At 48.4% G+C, this 17,670-nt stretch overlaps 1 pseudogene; it reads left to right on the plus strand.

The window, feature by feature from the left end:
• Positions 1-1,764: 1,764 nt before the first annotated feature.
• On the plus strand, positions 1,765-4,134 carry LOC136452650 (putative receptor protein kinase ZmPK1; annotated as a pseudogene).
• Positions 4,135-17,670: the final 13,536 nt, after the last annotated feature.

A 17,670-nucleotide genomic window follows, 5' to 3' on the forward strand; every position in this document is an offset into this window, starting at 1 on the left:
TGCATTGCTGTTTTTGTTCGAACAGCAAACAGGTGAAATGTCAGGCGGCCAACCACCTGTCCAACACTCCAACTCCACAAAAGCAATGCGTCCAACGCATCCTCCCAAATGGTGATATAAAATAAAAACCCAGACAATACTAGCTCAAATGAGCACATAATTCTCCTCCAACAGAAATAGTTAAGAAAGAACATTGACTATGAAAATGCTGGCATGAGAGAGAATAATCAGACTGTCACCAACAAACTTCTGTTGCCGATTCAAACAGCTGACATTGAAGAAAACAAATCTAGCATCTTGCATGGAATGTCATACAAAAATGAAAGTAAACAGATGTATTCAGATTCATAGCTCAGGTCAGTTAGGCCCTTCAACTTTCAAAAGAAAAATTTTAAAAACACCTTAATTATATCGCATTCCTCTCTCCCTCTCTCTAAGCCGCCAGAGGCTCATACGAGGGAATCAACGTGAAGAAATGCATACATATTCCTTGCTTAGGCGTAGAAGTCAGAGTTAGCAGCGTATTCAAGTTTGGCTTCGCGAATTTTCTTTGCCAGACAGTGAGAAGTAAATCAGGACTACATAAGTTCATGACGCATGAGCCCAAACATTATTGGATAGTATCCTTTTTCTTTCTCAAACACATAGTATCATTTCATTAGAAATAAAGAATAGTAAGGTAGAGGGAGCCAATTACCTCAACCCAACACACCCAACTCACCCTCAGAACACACTAACACACGCAAAGGAGAAAGCTATTGACTTGCCACACAAAAAACTGTAGACAACCAGACACCTGAACCCAGAGTTACATGTCCAGGGGCGAACAACCTTAAGAGCAATTCATGGTGCCCCACTGCTCCACCCTAACACCACAGGTAACTCATTTGCCACAGCTTGCAGGACCACATATGATAGCATCTGATTTTTCTTCCAAAATGATGACACCAATAAACTCTAGGACAATCCTAGCTCAAAGTACTGCCTCTGTCTCAAAATAAATCGATTTCTAGAATCACTCAAAGTCAAACTATCTTAGGTTTGACCAACTATATAGGAAAAGGTAATAACATCTATGACACCAAATAAATATATTATGAAAATATATGTCATAATGTATCTAGTGATACTAATTTGACGTCATAAATGTTGGTGCTCTTTCCTATAAAGTTGGTCAGGCTTAAAATGGTTTGACTTAGGACAACTCTAGAAGTTTATTTAATTTGATACGGAGGGAGTAGTGACTAACTTTTAATTTTGCATACTCCCACAGAAAGACCTAACGAGAACTAATGACTACAGAAGTGCTGACACTGAGCAAGAAAAGGCAGCATGTCACCAACAAACTTCTACCATATTGCATGAACTGACCTCTGGCAGATAGCTCAACAGAAATGATGCTACACGAAAAGATGACCAAGGTATTTCATTGAAGAAAACACTTCTACCATATTGCATGGAATGTCCTACAAAAGCAGAAGGAAACACATCAGGTCAGTTAAGAACTTCATCCTTCCGGGAAAAAACTTAAATAATTTACTAATTCAATCGCATTCATCTCAAAGCCGCCATGGGTGACTCAGTGAAGAATTACCTACCTATTCCTGGCTTAGGTGTTGACGTCATTGCAGGAATTCAATTTTTGACTAAACTAAAGCATCTAGGCAGCAAGTGGGAACTAGATTAAGGCTAAATAAGTTTATGACTTGTGAGCCCAAACATAATAAAAGGATGAACCATAGCATATCTCTCATACCACGAAAAATGGCCAGATTCCTCTCTCTGATCATTCTTCCAATGCTCACCATTCTTCCATTCTCATATGCTTCACCCCAGCTGATGCTAAGTACTGGCTCATCCTTATTGGTAGAAGAGTACAGACAAACCTTCCTTGTCTCACCAAATGGTGATTTCTCATGTGGCTTCTATGAAGTTGGAAGGAATGCCTTTTCCTTCTCCATATGGTTCACCAACACCGTTGATAAGACCATTGTGTGGTCTGCAAATCCCAAGTCCCCTGTAAATGGTCGGGGCTCCATGGTTTTGCTGAACCATGATGGCAACTTGGTCCTGATTGATGTCAATGGCACTGTGACATGGGACAGTAAGACAAGCTCTGGCAAGGGCACGACACTTGTCCTTCTCGACATCGGCAACCTTGTCATAAAAGATGCCAATGGCAAAATTTTGTGGGCAAGTTTCTCTTCACCAACTGACACCTTGCTTCCTTTTCAGCCACTCACTAAAGGAACAAGGTTAGTATCTGGTTACAATAGCCTCTATTTTGACAATGACAATGTGCTACGCCTCATGTATGATGGGCCAGATATATCAAGCATCTATTGGCCAAGTGCAGATTACACTGTGTTTAAAAATGGGCGGACAAACTACAATAGCTCCAGAATTGCAGTCCTTGATGCTAAAGGTTATTTCCGGTCAAGTGATTTGCTTAAAGTAAAGTCTTCTGATTGGGGCACTGTAACCAAGAGAAGACTGACAATAGATTATGATGGAAACCTAAGAATGTACAGCTTGAATGCATCAAGTGGGAGTTGGATAGTCACATGGGAGGCTATAGCAAAAATGTGTAATGTGCACGGGCTATGTGGACAGAATGGGATATGTAAGTACTTGCCAAGTCTCCATTGCTCATGCCCACCAGGATATGAGATGACTGACCAACAGAATTGGAAAAAGGGTTGCCGGCCAAAATTTATCAAAAGCTGCAATAGAAGTTACAAAGTGGAAGACTTTGAGTTCACCAAGCTCCCACATACTGACTTTTATGGCTTTGATCGGACCTATAACCAGTCCATCTCACTAGAAGAATGTAAGAAGATTTGCTCCTGCTCTGGTTTCACATACAAAACGGGACCTGGACTTTGCTTCACCAAAGTTATTCTCTTCAATGGCTACAGCTACCCAAATTTTCCTGGTGACAACTATATAAAACTACCAAAAAATTGGGTATATCAACATCCATAGTCTCCAGAAAGTCTCATCTCACGTGCAACCGGAATAGTCCTCAAATTGTAGAAGGATCTTCAAGTATGTATGGCATGAACAGTGTCGATAAAAATTGGACAACTTATTATGTGTTTGCAGCAATATTTGGAGCCCTAGTACTGCTATTTACTGGTACAGGATGGTGGTTTCTTTCCAGCAAGCAAAACATTCCCAAGTCAATGGAGGAAGGCTACAGGATGGTAACAAACCAATTCAGGATGTTCACACTGCAAGAGTTAAGGGAAGCAACAGGAAAGTTCAAGGAAGAGATTGGAAGAGGGGGCTCTGGAATTGTTTACAGAGGAGTACTCGAAGATAAGCGAGTAGTGGCAGTGAAGAAGCTAACAAATTTCTCATACAATCAGGAGGGATTGTGGGCAGAAATGAATATAATTGGAAGGATCAATCACATGAATTTAGTACGGATGTGGGGTTTTTGCTCCGAGGATCACCACAAACTTCTGGTTTATGAGTATGTGGAGAATGAATCACTGGACAGATATCTATTTGGCAATCTAAGTAGTGACTAGTGAGAGACTAATTGCATGGAGCCAGCGATTCAAAATAGCATTGGGAACAGCAAGAGGCTTGGCCTACCTACATCATGAGTGCCTTGAATGGGTAATCCATTGTGATGTAAAGCCAGAGAACATACTCCTGACCCGAGATTTTGAAGCTAAGATAGCAGACTTTGGACTAGCCAAACTCTCAAAGAGAGGCAGCTCAAGTTTCAAGCTCACACACATGAGAGGAACAATGGGGTACATGGCCCCAGAGTGGGCGTTAAACTTGCCGATCAACGCAAAAGTTGATCTCTACAGTTATGGTGTTGTCCTTCTTGAGATTTTGACAGGTACTAGGATATCAGGTGGGATAACTGTCGATGGGATGGAAATCGAGCTTAGACAGTTTGTGCAGGTCTTGAAGCAATTTCTTGAGAGTGGAGATGTGAAGGATATAGTTGATCATAGACTGCAAGGTCATTTCAATCCTGAGCAAGCAATGGTAATGTTACAAGTTGCTATAGCTTGTCTTGGAGAAAAAAACAGCAGGCCTACAATGAACGATATTGTAATAGAGCTCTTGGCATGTGCTGACCAAGACGATCACCCTGCCTACTCATGGTGAGTTGCAATAAGCAATCCTGTTTCAGTTTGTAAAATGAAGAATTGAATTCTCGAGTAGTATTCAAATTAAGGAGTATTTGCTAGAGAAAATGAATCAGTCCTTTTGTTGTATGAATCCTTCTATGGACAAATCCAGATCCTTTAATTGCAATGGATCAGTTGAACCCTGAAGCATTATTTTTTTACTTCACACTTCTGGTAAATATTATCATGGGTTGATCAGTTGGTCTTTATGCACGAAGCTTCAAATTTAGTTTGATTATATAGAATGGTAATTAGACTTGAGATGATGTATTGTGCAAAATGTTGGCTTACTAACCTGCAACAAGTTCAATTTGCTAAGTGTCGAAAAAATGTGTATGTTACATTGGATTTGTGTTCATGCATGGAAGGATGGAGTTACAATGACGAAGGGTCAGGCACTCAGGCCTAGGATTGTAAGAGTGTGTATTAAAAAAATTTAAGGATAAAAAGAAACAGTTTTTTTATGGCCTACATTTTTTTTTTGGCAAAAGTAATGGGTATTCAACTGAATACCCATGAATTGTGCTAGGCCTGCCCCTGATGGCGATAGACATGATAGGCTGGGGGTAGAACCATTGAACAAAGCTTGTCTAGAACTAGTTGAGATGGTTTGGACATATCCAACATAGACCCCTAGAGGCACAAATGCATAGTGGATTCCTAAGGCACGAAAATAATATGTGAACTTAAGAAAAGGCTCAGGTTAATTGAATCTAACATGGGAGAGGGTGGTAAAGGACTTTAATGTTTGGAATATGCCTAGAGAGTTATCCCTAGATAGAATGTGTTACATCAACAGTCCCTACCTAAACCATGAGGTAGACTTTAGATTCCATTATAATATACTATTTTTAATGTTTTTATATTCTACTTCTACTCCCCTCCAATCCAAAATGTAAGTTGTTTAAGTTTCTTCCTACTTTAACTTCGACCAAGTTTATAGAAATGTATATTAACATTTATGAAACCAAATAAATGCATTATCATGACATATTTCGTAGTAGGTTTAATGAAATTAGTTTGACATTGTAAATCTTGGTGAATTTTTCTATAACTTGGACAAAGTTTGACGAGTTTGATTTAGGAAAAACTAAAGGGACTTCATTTTTTTAATGGAGGGAGTATATAAGTTCATTTTAATTTTCCTTGGTGCTTAGCCAATCCAATTTGCTTGTGATTAAAAGTGATCAGTGAAAGACTAAAGCCATCACAGTTGCAGTGAATATTCTTGTAGTAAATTAGTAATATATCTTGCTGCATTAAACTATGAAGAAGTTACTTTGTTTATAAGCTTTCTAATTCACTTAGTTTTAACATATATTTATTTCATGTACATATAAAGAACTTCGTTTGCATTGCTCTTAGATCCTCTGCTGCATAATATTGTGACAGAATAGTGTCAAAAATTTTAGTCCACCTTTGGTGAACCCAATTTTGCATTGACGACAGGCCACTCATCATGCCTATACGAGTGAGAAGTGAATGCAGGTGGAAGCATTATGTTGCATTAAATTTCTTCATGAATTTAAGAATCTAAAAGTTGTGCCCTCGAATTCAAAAGCAAACACGCTAGCCAAAACACCATCTGTCATTTGGTCTTATTTTTCTCTCTTCAGAAATGAAGAAAGTTGCAGCATACATAAGTATCTGAATAAACCAGTGCCTATGACAAACTGACAAGCATTAGGCTTGCAGCATTAGAGATATTTAACTTTTTACCATCATAACGGATGGCTCCTGTAACAGAACCGTCTAATTTATAAGAGCACAAGTACAATAACAATCACAAAAGCGATCAAACTATCATACTTGAGCCCATATAAACCTGGTAGTCCGATGAAATCATGAAGGATCTCAAACCAAGTTTAAATAGCGTAAGCAAAGTAGTTTGACATCAACATCACACTTAGTTCAAATACATACTAGTACCACGATCATTTCCAGCAAAAGCATAACAGAGAGAATAACTTAGGAGTACCATGCCCTATGGTTTAGTCCTCATCCACGACAGGATGAAGACAGTTCTTACAGTACTAATGATACATCATATCATTTGCAATAAGAGGGAATAAACCTTGAGTATAAGAATGTACTCAGCTAGACTTATCCATCATAAGCCAGAAATAATATGACACCAAGGAGTATGCAAGGCTTTATCGGTGGAGTTAGCTTGACAACATTTTGCATAAAAACTTAAGTAACATGACTTGGAGATTTAATATCTTTAGCATCAAATTGAATACCTATTCAATTAAGCATCTCTAGATTAGCACCTGCACTAGAGCAATCACATGATTAAGCTAACAAGCATTAGTAACCATATCCGGTGTATTAATTTGAGCATCATCATATCCATCAAGTTCCATCAATTAATGCTACTGTCGGGTTCATAAACCTAGGGTCCCTCATGGATCGGCTTCACCAGCAAAGGCTCGGCCCAGCAGACGATGTTGCGAATGACACGCAACTCCTGGGCCGGCCCAAATACCTAAACAATAGGCCAGAAGGGAGATCTGATCTCCGACCGGAAGGCCTTGCTAATGAGGAACAACGCTCACTTCCGACTCTGGCCCGTCTCTCCGACCGAAAGGCCTGGCTAAACACCACTTCCAATTCTGACCCGCTTCTCTGACCGGGGATACACTAAAACCTCTGCTTACAGCTCTCCTCCGATTGGCACAGTCGGAGCCAACTAGGACCAACCGACCGAGGATGCCCGCTCGGTGAGGACTAGGAAATGAGAGGAGCAAGTAAAGCAGGACGCTCAAAGTCAACAGCAATACCGAGGATCGTACCCTACACACCTGTAGGACAGTACCAACAAGATATATCAGAAGACCTACAGGACAGTACCAACAGGACATATCAGAAGAGTGCCATGCAACCTTCTAGGCATGTCAGAACCCAAGCAGTGTTGTGGACGCCGACATTTGCCCTACAGTGTTGTAGGCGCCCACAAACTCCCATACCAGATGAACACGGTAAAACCCTTCACATGCCTCTAGGCATCAACAGTGTAGCAGGCACTGACATCTACCATACCGAAAGAAGACGACGCAACCTCCCACATGTATCTGACATTAACAGTGTTATGGGTGCCTACAATCATCTTGTACCCGATGGCGTGGGCAACAAGGCAGTAGCATACGTACTCTCTCTCTCTCTCTCATTTGTAAGGCCGTCCCCTTTATCTATAAAAGGGGATGCGCTCTCTCCCAACAAAGAGGTCCCTCAGGTCACTCACACACCACAACAGAACCACTAGGTTCAAACCTCGAGCACACGCTCGGACACTTAGCACATAGCAGAGCTCCCGTCACTCTTGGCCCTTCAGACCAGAGTCCGACCAGACCTCTTGCACCCCCATCTTTCTCCCTTCTGTTTGTAACCCCACAGCAAACTTCGAGCACCTAGGCTCAGGAATAAAGTCACCGACTAACTCAAATTAGACGTAGGGCACATTGCCTAAATCAGTATAAATCCTGTGTCATTGAGTGCTAGGCCATATCCGATCACAATGTACAGCAAAACTATAAATATTTACGTGTTGGTCATTTTCTGCACTGACAGTTGGCACCGTCCGTGGGGAAGACGTTGTACGTTCACACTTTTGGTAATCATATGGCCCACTTTTCTGCTACCTTCGCCAAGGCGGGCTCAGGCGATACGACTAGAGTTCCCCGCACTCCCACATATTGGGATGCAGGGGCCTCCCATCTTTGAGCCATCCCAGGCCTTCCTCTTCAGAAGCCTGGACTTCATCATTGACCGACTCAGTGTACTACACCTCTACAAGGAGGCACCCATCTTGGCGCTCGTCGGAGGGGAGCTCTCAATCGGCTTCGAAACACCCGACAACTTCAATGGCGATGCGCCTGTGCTTCATTCCGAGCAAACACTCTGCTCAAACCCCACTAGGAGTAATGTACGTACTGTTATTTACTCGCTCTTTACTATCTTCTGCCGATTCTCTAGAGGGACCCCGCTATCCCTACCGTAACCGCCATTCGACCGGTCCCCCTATGACCTCGCATCCCCTGTGGACGCGTATGCCCTGGGGCTTCGAAAGATGCTGACGCCGCCTCCTCTCACATCTGAATTCATGGGGATGGCAAGCTATGCTCCCACCTATTTCTATGAACTCATTGATGATGAGGTTGTGAGTGATGGCTCCAGCATCAGCGATGTGGCACCTAGCCATCGTCTGTCCTAGGAGTGCGCTATGGCGGATGCTTTGGGATAGCCGCCGGTGGTGGTAGAGTCCTCGTAGACTCACACCCCTCTAGACCCTCGTGCGGGGGCCCTCACGCTCACACAAGAGCACGGCGAGGAGCTACGACAATGATGGCAGAACTAGCCACCACTTGTGATGGCGTGCTTGGCGCACCACGCTACGCCCCGTGCACGTAACCCGACGAGCGGCGCCCGAGGTCATGCCTGCTAGGTGCAGCGCGACATCATGGATGGGGGCAATGATCCCCCATAGTTCGCTTGGGCTGGCTAGAACATCGCCACTGCGGTGATGCTTCTGCGCGGCCTTCTCGAGCTGAACGACCCCTAGGAACAGGCGATCCACCGGAACCTCCGGGCACTGGTGGAAACCGCCGCTGTTTCAATAAGCGGAGAGCTCCACATCGTGACACCGACTCGCAGCCTCTCTCCCCACTAGGGGAGTGGGGACACACCAGACGTATTGCTCCACCCACTCACCGCTATAGCCATCGAGCATGGCACAGGAGGCCGCATCTACACCTCGGCATGACCTGGCGCCCGCTCCACATCGGTCGCCTATGCGCGAGCGGCTTGGGCCAAACCAAGACACTCGCAATGTCACCAGCAACCGGCATTAGTCCTGGCATGATGATGACATCCATCAAGCGACAGTGAGAGTAGGCGACACAGACCCCTGTGGGACCATCGTGGGGAGTGGTGAAACGCACCCCAGGCGCAATTGCCAATCGGTTGACCGGGGTCCCAGCCCGGATGGCCTGGGACCATGGGCCTTTGGCCAACGCATCCAAAGAGCGCCGTTCCCATAGTGCTTCTGACCGCCTACCAACATTGCCAAGTATACCGGGGAGACAAACCCCGGTATATGGCTTGAAGACTTCCGACTCGCCTATCAAGCCGGTGGAGTGGATGATGACCACTTCATCATTCAGTTACCTCCCTATCTACGTAGGGGAACATGTTCAAGCTTGGCTCGACTTCCTCCCACACGATAGCATCTATGACTGGGTGGACCTTAAGAGGGTCTTCATCAGGAACTTCCAGGGGATGTATGTCTGCCCTAGGAACTCTTGGGACTTCAAAAGCTACCAGTAGGAGCCCAATGAGTCCCTGCGGGATTACATCCATAGGTTCGCAAAGCAGTGCAACTCCCTTCCTGATGTCGACGATGTGGACATCATCAGCGCATTCCTCTCTAGGACAACCTGTGAGTCCTTAATCCATAAGCTTGGCTGCCTAAAGCCCCGTACCACTCGCGACCTGCTCGACGTCACCATGAACCAGGCCTCCGACAAGGAGGTGGTCGGAGCGGTCTTCAATAGAGGCTAGGACAAAGGCAAGGCCAAGCACAAGGATCAGGATGAGGGCCCCTCCATGTAGAGGGGCAAAAAGAATAAGAATGATCGGCGCCGACCAGCCAACCCCACGTTGGTCGCCGTGGCTGATCCCATGGGCAAGCAGCCCTAGTAGGGCCTACCTGACCACTTCAATGAGCTCACGGAGAGCCCATGCAACAACCATGCCTACCCTGTCAAGCACCTCTACAAGGACTACAAGCTCCTCAAGCGCTTTCTGCGATAGGCCAGCGGGCCGAAGGAAGGAAAAGGCAAGGAGGCAGCAGCCAAGTAAGGGGGCATGGTAGGCAAGGATCCAGACGACTGAAGGCCCCTATATGGTGACCGAGGTGATATGACCGGGCACCTACCGACTGAAGGACGACAACGACAACATTCTCACCAACACTTTCTTCCCCTAAAATTCAGTCTTACCATTTTTTACTTAACGTTTGCTCCTATAAAGCACCCCGACCCAAACACTTTCTGCCCAAGTCGCTCGAGGGTTCCACGGGGATGCAATACCACCTCTCTTTTTTACTATCATATGGTAAATACCTTTTCCTTTTTCCCAAACGAAAGGGTAGTTCATCCCTTCAATTACCTTTCGTAACTCTGCTTTAAATATTCTGACCGATCGCACCCTGCCTCTACCAATGGTTATGAGCAGCTGAGCCTTGCAGGCCATGCCTAGGCTCTTAAGGTTGTAGCCTATAGGATGAACAGGCAGGTGCAAAAAAGAAAGAATAAAAAATAAAGTTATGCTAAGGTAAAAATAAGGAACGAACGGGACAAGCTTCCCGAACGAAGTAGTTCCATCACAAAAATAAAGTTATTGTATTCATGAATACACAAAAACACTTTACATAGGGGGCTCCCCCATGACATTATCTTTTACATCTGCTAAAGTATTTCTACTCTAAAACTTCTACTACGGCTCCCCGGTGGCATCGACTACCGGCTCGACCAGCGAGGGTAGGGGCTGCTCGTCCTCCGACTGGGCAACATTCACCTTGGTCGAAGGTGGGCCGACATCTGCTTCTGACCTAGGATCCACGCCATCCACATGCTAGGTGATGTCCTCCTGATGCACCCCTTTAGCCATGTCCGCACGGCGAACATCCATCACCCACTGTGCGGAGACTTGCTTGGCCACCAACTTTGCGTGTGGCAGCAAGCTCTCCCCGAACGAGTGGATGTCCTCCACGCTCTAGCTGTCGACATACCCACTGTAGATGGCGGCGAAGTCTAGGTCTAGGTGGTATGTTGCCACCAAAGTCAACACCGCCGATGTCCTATAGAACAGCCCGTCAGTGATGAGAGCCCGAACCTCATCTAGAACCTCCGCCCACCGGATGGCGGGCGCACTGGTACTTGGCACCGACCCGAAGACCCTAAGATGACAAGCTAGGCAAACTTGCATATCTGGTGAAGTTCCCCCTCGAGAGCACATCACTCTTCAAGGGACTTGGCCAGCGCCTCCGCATTCTAGCCAATCATCGCCTTAGCCATCTCCAGGTCCTGCTCCAATGACTCCACCTTTCCACCTAGCTCTAGAAGAAGGGCGACAAGCTCAGAAGCAAGCTCAAGGAAGAAACCAACACATCAAAAAGCAGAAAAGGTACGTACCGAGGCAGGTGTTCTCGAGGATGGAGAGTCCCTCCTCCTACCGAGTCATCTGCTCATGCAACCGGGCATTCAAATCCTCTGTCCCCATCACCTGGCCCCGAAGCATGAGCACCTCCTGGTCGGCCTCCAACTGGGCCTTCCACTCTGACTCTAGGGCCTTCTGCTCCGTCTCCAGGGTCTCCAGGGAACTTTGGAGCACCGCATCGATCTTCACCTGGTGGACCTTCACCGCCTCAAGCCCCTACTCGGCAGCGGTCGCCCGCTCTACCATGAGCAACTCCGCCACCCGTGCCTCAGTCACCTCTGCGTGCCTGGTCTTGGGGCTCATGGTAGGTGGACTCTAGCTCACGCTCAAGCTCGGTGACCCGGGCGTACTCCATCTAGAGGAAACAAGACTTGCGGCTCGACATCTCCTCCAGACCCTACAAAAATGAGAAGCAAGCATGCTAAGGCAACCAACAAAAGACCAAGGGGTCAAGGACAAACACAAAAAACTCACTGTTGCAACATGGGGCAGGTTGACCTTGACCGCCTATTGGACGGACTTAACCTGCTCCTGGGCCTCCTCAAGCTTCACCGACAGTTGGGCGAGATCAGACTCCATGGCAAATCCTCTCCCCCAAGCACATCCGAGAGCTGACACTCCTACGCATCCTGAAGGATGAAACGAACCATCCTTGGGTCCTCGGGGTAGGGCCACACTAGGTCTATGGCCTCCAGCCCACTGGAAGGCCTAGCTAATGATCTGACCACCGCTAGCTCCTACGATGGCACCGGCGGCTCCACCTCATCACCTGCTTCATCGTCAGAAGGGATCTCCACCACCTCAATCTCATGGCCCGCCGGCGGGCTTTCCGCCTCCCGCCTGGCCGTATCTCCCCCCAACACCTCTGGCTCCAACTAGGAGGGTGAGCCATGTGGCCCTCCACTGGGCGAGGCAGGGAGCCTGGTCTCCCTCCCCTCTTCCACCATAGCTGGTGCAGGGGGGGCCGCAAGGGTTACCTCCGACGCGACCAACACCGTCGCCGCCGCTGTCACTGTACTAGCGACCGACCCAAAGGACGCTGCCCTCAGAAGGGAAGGACCCACCGCCACCACCCTGCTCTCGCCGCCGCTCACCATGGCATGCTGCAAGGTGGGCCTCCAATCCTCCCACATAGGAGTTGGGGCGATGCTCAGCCCCGTCAGCATTCAGCCGCTGTCGAAAAAGTACAAGTCAGTCATACTCCAAAAAAAACTCAATAGCGAGATCGAAAAGAAATAAAGAAGGCATACCAGGACAGAAGCGGTAGGACTCCAAAGCCTTGACCCAATGGCAATAGGCCCGCCAGGCGAGGACCACTCTCGGGTCATGACCCACGCCCCCTCACTTCAATCAGGGGGGTACCCAACCGGCTTCTGCTCAGCCCACGAGTCACCACGACCTTCGGCTCGGGGCACGCCAATTGGAGCAGCTAGTGGGGCATCCTCCCATTGTGGGTCACACATTGGCGCCAGCCCTAATGACACGTGGGTGTGAGCCCACTCCTTCAATCGCCTATCCTATCCCGCCGGGCCCACAGTAGGCGAGGATGAGGCCAGCGACGCCTCTGAAGGGCACGATGACCGCGTCCACTTCGCCTCCTGTTCACCAACGGTGCTTGAGCTCGTGGCATGCTTCCTTAGCATGGGAACATCGCAATGCCTCTCTACCTCCCACTCACTACCAACGGACATGGCCATAGGATAATGATGCTCTGTCGAGGTCACAACGACCTCCTGGCTTTCCTCCTCCTTGGAGAAGATCACATCATCACCCACCTCGGTGGGGTCCTTTGACTCGAGCTCTGACTCAACGTCACTCCTATTTTCCCTGGCCCACATGTGCCGGGCAATATCCTGCTCCTTCTAGTACCTCCTCCGAGCCTCCTCAGCTTTCTTCTTCTTCCTGGCATCCACCGCCTCCTTTAGGGTGGATTGCCGAGCCACACCCTCTAGCCCTTTGGAAGGTGTGGCCGGGACTTTAAACTCCAAGTCCCTATGAAACATGTGACTCAAAATCATGAAACAGGAGAGCAAAGGGGAAAACCTGAAGTAAAGAGAGGGGAGCATACTAGATTGGACACCATCGTGGCATTGAGAGGTCCAGGCTTTCCATCGAGGGTCTCTTTAGGCCTCAGCTGCAGCACCCGGTCAAGGCAACTCCAGACCTCGTCGTTCGATAGCTCCTCTGGTGACGCACGGTCAGGGTCCATCAGGCCGTTGTACTTCCACGTCGGTCATGACCTCTCCGCCAGCAGAGTGACCCAGCGATAGAAGAGGGTGTGGAACACCTGCACCCCATCAAGGCCATGCCGCATGAGCTTCTAGAGCTCCACCTTGATAATCTCCACCTTCTTCTTCTACCGACTGGCTAAGCCCCATGACCAGCTTTCCTGCCTCTCCGGCCTTCTACCAGTGAAAGGCAGGAACGGTGCCTCCACCGGGTTCCTGATGTAGAACTATTCCCCATGCCATCCCCGATTGGAATCACAGGGGGTGTACATGGGGTATGAGCCCGACGCGCTCGGTTTCTTCTGCAGTGTGAAGCCCCCCACCGTTGTGATCATGAGCAGCTTCCCCTTCGACAAAGCTCACCAGAGAACATCCACTAGAAGAAGTCCACATGTGGCTCCATCCCAAAGAAGGCCTCGCACACAGTGACAAAGCCGGTGATATGCAGCACCCTAGCCGAATTGAGGTGCTGCAGCTCTAGGCCCCAGTCATTGAGGAGCCCATGCAGGAACCAGTGCACGGGGTATCCTAACCCGCACTCATGAAAGGTGAGGAAGGAAACAACCTCACCGGCCCAAGGTTGTGGGAAATCTTCCCCCGCAGGAGCCCTCTAGTGCGCCACCTCCTTCAGCAGTAGAAACCCCTTCTCAGCAAAAGCAACCAGCACCGACTCCCTCATGATGGATGACCTCCAACTTGATATTGTGCTCCAGATTTGCAAATGGATCTGTGAGTTTTCTTCTCTCCCTCGCTCTCCCCTTTTCTCTCCTAGGAACTACTATGGCACTCAGATGCTCTTAGCGAGAAGGAAGAAAGAGAAGAGATAGCAGATGAGGAATCGGTGAAGGAATGGGGCAAAAGCCCTCTCCCTTTCCCTAATTAAAGAAAGAGGCACAGCAGTTGGGAAAGGCACAGCAATCGGGGAAAGGCGAAACGATGGGGGTGAAAAACCCTCTCCCTTCCCCCATTCAATGCGGATGGGATACGATGGGACGTGCCCTAACCGATGGAACACAACTTGCCTAGTGGAACAGCGCCTGGTTAGATGGGACATGGCCTGGGTATGGCCCACCACTACCACACATCGGGCACAAGAAATAAGGTGCCACTACATGCATGCGGCCCTCTACCTTCCCAGGCGGGACTTGGAAAGGCCCAATGACAAGATCTCTGCCTAGGGAGACCAATGGGCTTCCTGAGTCGATAGGGAGCTCAGGCGAACACTAAGAGATAGGTAAGGAGCAAAGGGACACCCCATGTGGGCCATGCCGACTCTGTCATGAACGACGAGCGTGGATCCTGGTTGGACATATCCGATAGGAGCTCCTCAAACCCCATCACTCAAAACATCAAGGTAACATTACCAACCCCCACTATTTCTTTATATGAACATTCATTCATCCATGCACACATTCATTCATTCCATACATCCAAAAGCATCACATATGCAGTTAAATGCATCACAACGCTCCATGTTGAGTCATGGAGCAATAGTTGCCTCATTCAAACATGAGCAACAACCAACTGGGGTTCGAAGGCCGGCCCACAAAGGGCTCGAGGCTGCTTCACATCAAATAGAGCCAGGGGGGAAAACATAGATGAACCCTGAGCGGCCCTCATCCAGTCTGCCCTAAAGCAGATAGAGTCATCTCAACCTTCTCGTTCGATCCTAACCTCGGCCAAACCCACATAATCTCCATCAAGGGGAGGCCAGCGGGCCACCCAGGTTGGTCATCGGAACGACCCAGGCATCTACCGGGTTGTAGGTTCAGGAGCAGTGGAATGCCACATGAGGGCTATGCTGACCTTGTCATGAACGACAAACCTAGATTTCACTCGAACATACCCATTAGCGAGCTCACCGAGTGCGTCACTCAAGCCATCGAGGCAAGGGACGTTAGCTCAGCCCCTCTGGTTGCAAGAAACCATGGATGGGGTAATGCATAAAACTCAATCAACCCCTACCAAGCCCAATGGGGCTCAGGGGCTCAAGATGGCCAAAATGCCTCGGTTGTGCATGGGTCCATGACTCTAACTCGCCCAATACCATGGCGTGACCGACACCTAGATCCACGACTCCTACTCGCCCAATCCCTCGACGCGCTCGACACCTAGATCCACTACTCCGACTCGCCTAATGCCACGGTGCGCCCGACGCTTGGATCCATGACTCTAACTCACCCGATCCCCTAATGCGCCTGACGCCTAGATCCACGAGTCCATCTCGTCCTATCCCTTGGCATGCTCGACACCCCGGTAGATGAAACTCTATCTCGCCCAGTCCCTCAGCAGCGACCAAATGCCTGGGACCCCGCTCCTAGAAACGATGGGCTAGAAACAAGAAAAAGGAGGCTACGCCCACCAAAGTGCACACACTCACGCCCGCTGACAAAACCCCCTAGGCAATTCTGCCTAAATCACCTGGGGGCTTGGGGCTACACACGCGGGTGCGCTCGCGTGCACCCGCTGACGAAATAAAACTTCCCTCGCTGGCAACACAAAAAAACCCCTAGACGATTCTATCTAAACCGCTCGGGGGCTCAGGGGCTACACCCGCGGGTGCGCTCACACGCACCCGCTGTCAAGACAAAAATCCCATAGATGATTCTAGCTGAATTGCCCGGGGGCTCGGGAGCTCCTGTCGAGTTCATAAACTCGGAGTCCCTCATGGACCGGCTTCACCAGCAAAGGCTCAGCCCAGTAGATGATGTTGTGAAAGACATGCTACTCCTAGGCCAGTCTAAATACCTAAATGATAGGCTAGAAGGGAGATCTGATCTCTGACCAGAAGGCCTCGCTAAGGAGGAACATTGCTTACTTCCGACGCCGGCCCATCTCTTTGACCGGAAGGCCTGGCCAAACACCGCTTCTGACTCTGACCCGTATCTCCAATTGGGGATACAGCAAAACCTCTACTTATAGCTCTCCTCTGACTAGCATAGTCAGAGCTGACTAGGACCAACCGATCGGGGACGCCCGCTCGGTGAGGACCAAGAAACAGGTGGAGCAAGTAAAGCAGGATGCTCAAAGTCAACAGCAATACCGAGGACCGTACCCTGCACACCTACAGGACAGTACCAACAGGATATGTTAGAAGACCTATAGGATAGTACCAACAGGACATATCAGAAGAGTGTCCTGCAACCTTCTAGGCATGTTAGAACCCAAGCAGTGTTATGGATGCCGACATTTGCCCTACAGTGTTGTAGGCGCCCGCAAACTCCCATACCAGATGAACATGGTAAAAACCCTCACATGCCTCTGGGCATCAACAGTGTAGCAGGCACCGACATCTACCATACCAGGAGAAGACGATACAACCTCCCACATGCATATGACATTAACAGTGTTATGGGCGCCTACAATCATCTTGTACCCAATGGCGTGGGCAACAAGACAGTAGCATATGTACTCTCTCTCTCTCTCTCTCGCTCGCTTGTAAGACCGTCCCCTTCATCTATAAAAGGGGATGCACTCTCTCCCAACAAAGAGACCCCTCAGTTCACTCATACACCACAACAGAACCACTAGGTTCAAACCTCAAGCACATGCTCAAACACTTAGCACATAGCGGAGCTCCTGTCACTCTCGGCCCTTTAGACCAGAGTCCGATCGGACCTCTTGCACCCCCATCTTTCTCCCTTCTGTTTGTAACCCCACAACAAACTTTGAGCACATGGGCTTAGGAATAAAGTCATCGACTGACTCAAACTAGATGTAGGGTACATTGCCTAAACCAGTATAAACCCTGTGCCATTGAGTGCTAGGCCACATCCGATCATAACGTACAGCAAAACTACAAATATTTACGTGTTGGTCATTTTTTGCACAGACAGCTACGTTGCCACTACTCAGTCAAGTTCTCACTATCCGGAAGAGATGGTGACTCAAATCGATTCCAACCAGCTAGGGAGTTATTCCTAATACTAACCCATACTTCCCCCATCTAGGTCACATCGGGTCACCTTTGGTACAACTCAGGTACATTCGTAGGTTCGATCAGTGCCACACCCTTAGGGATACTACCAGTCTGCCAGGAAGTTTAGGCTCGGCCTGCCCTTAGACTC

Source organism: Miscanthus floridulus, chromosome 5, assembly GCF_019320115.1.
Source record: "Miscanthus floridulus cultivar M001 chromosome 5, ASM1932011v1, whole genome shotgun sequence".
In the NCBI taxonomy this organism is placed as follows: Eukaryota; Viridiplantae; Streptophyta; class Magnoliopsida; order Poales; family Poaceae; genus Miscanthus; species Miscanthus floridulus.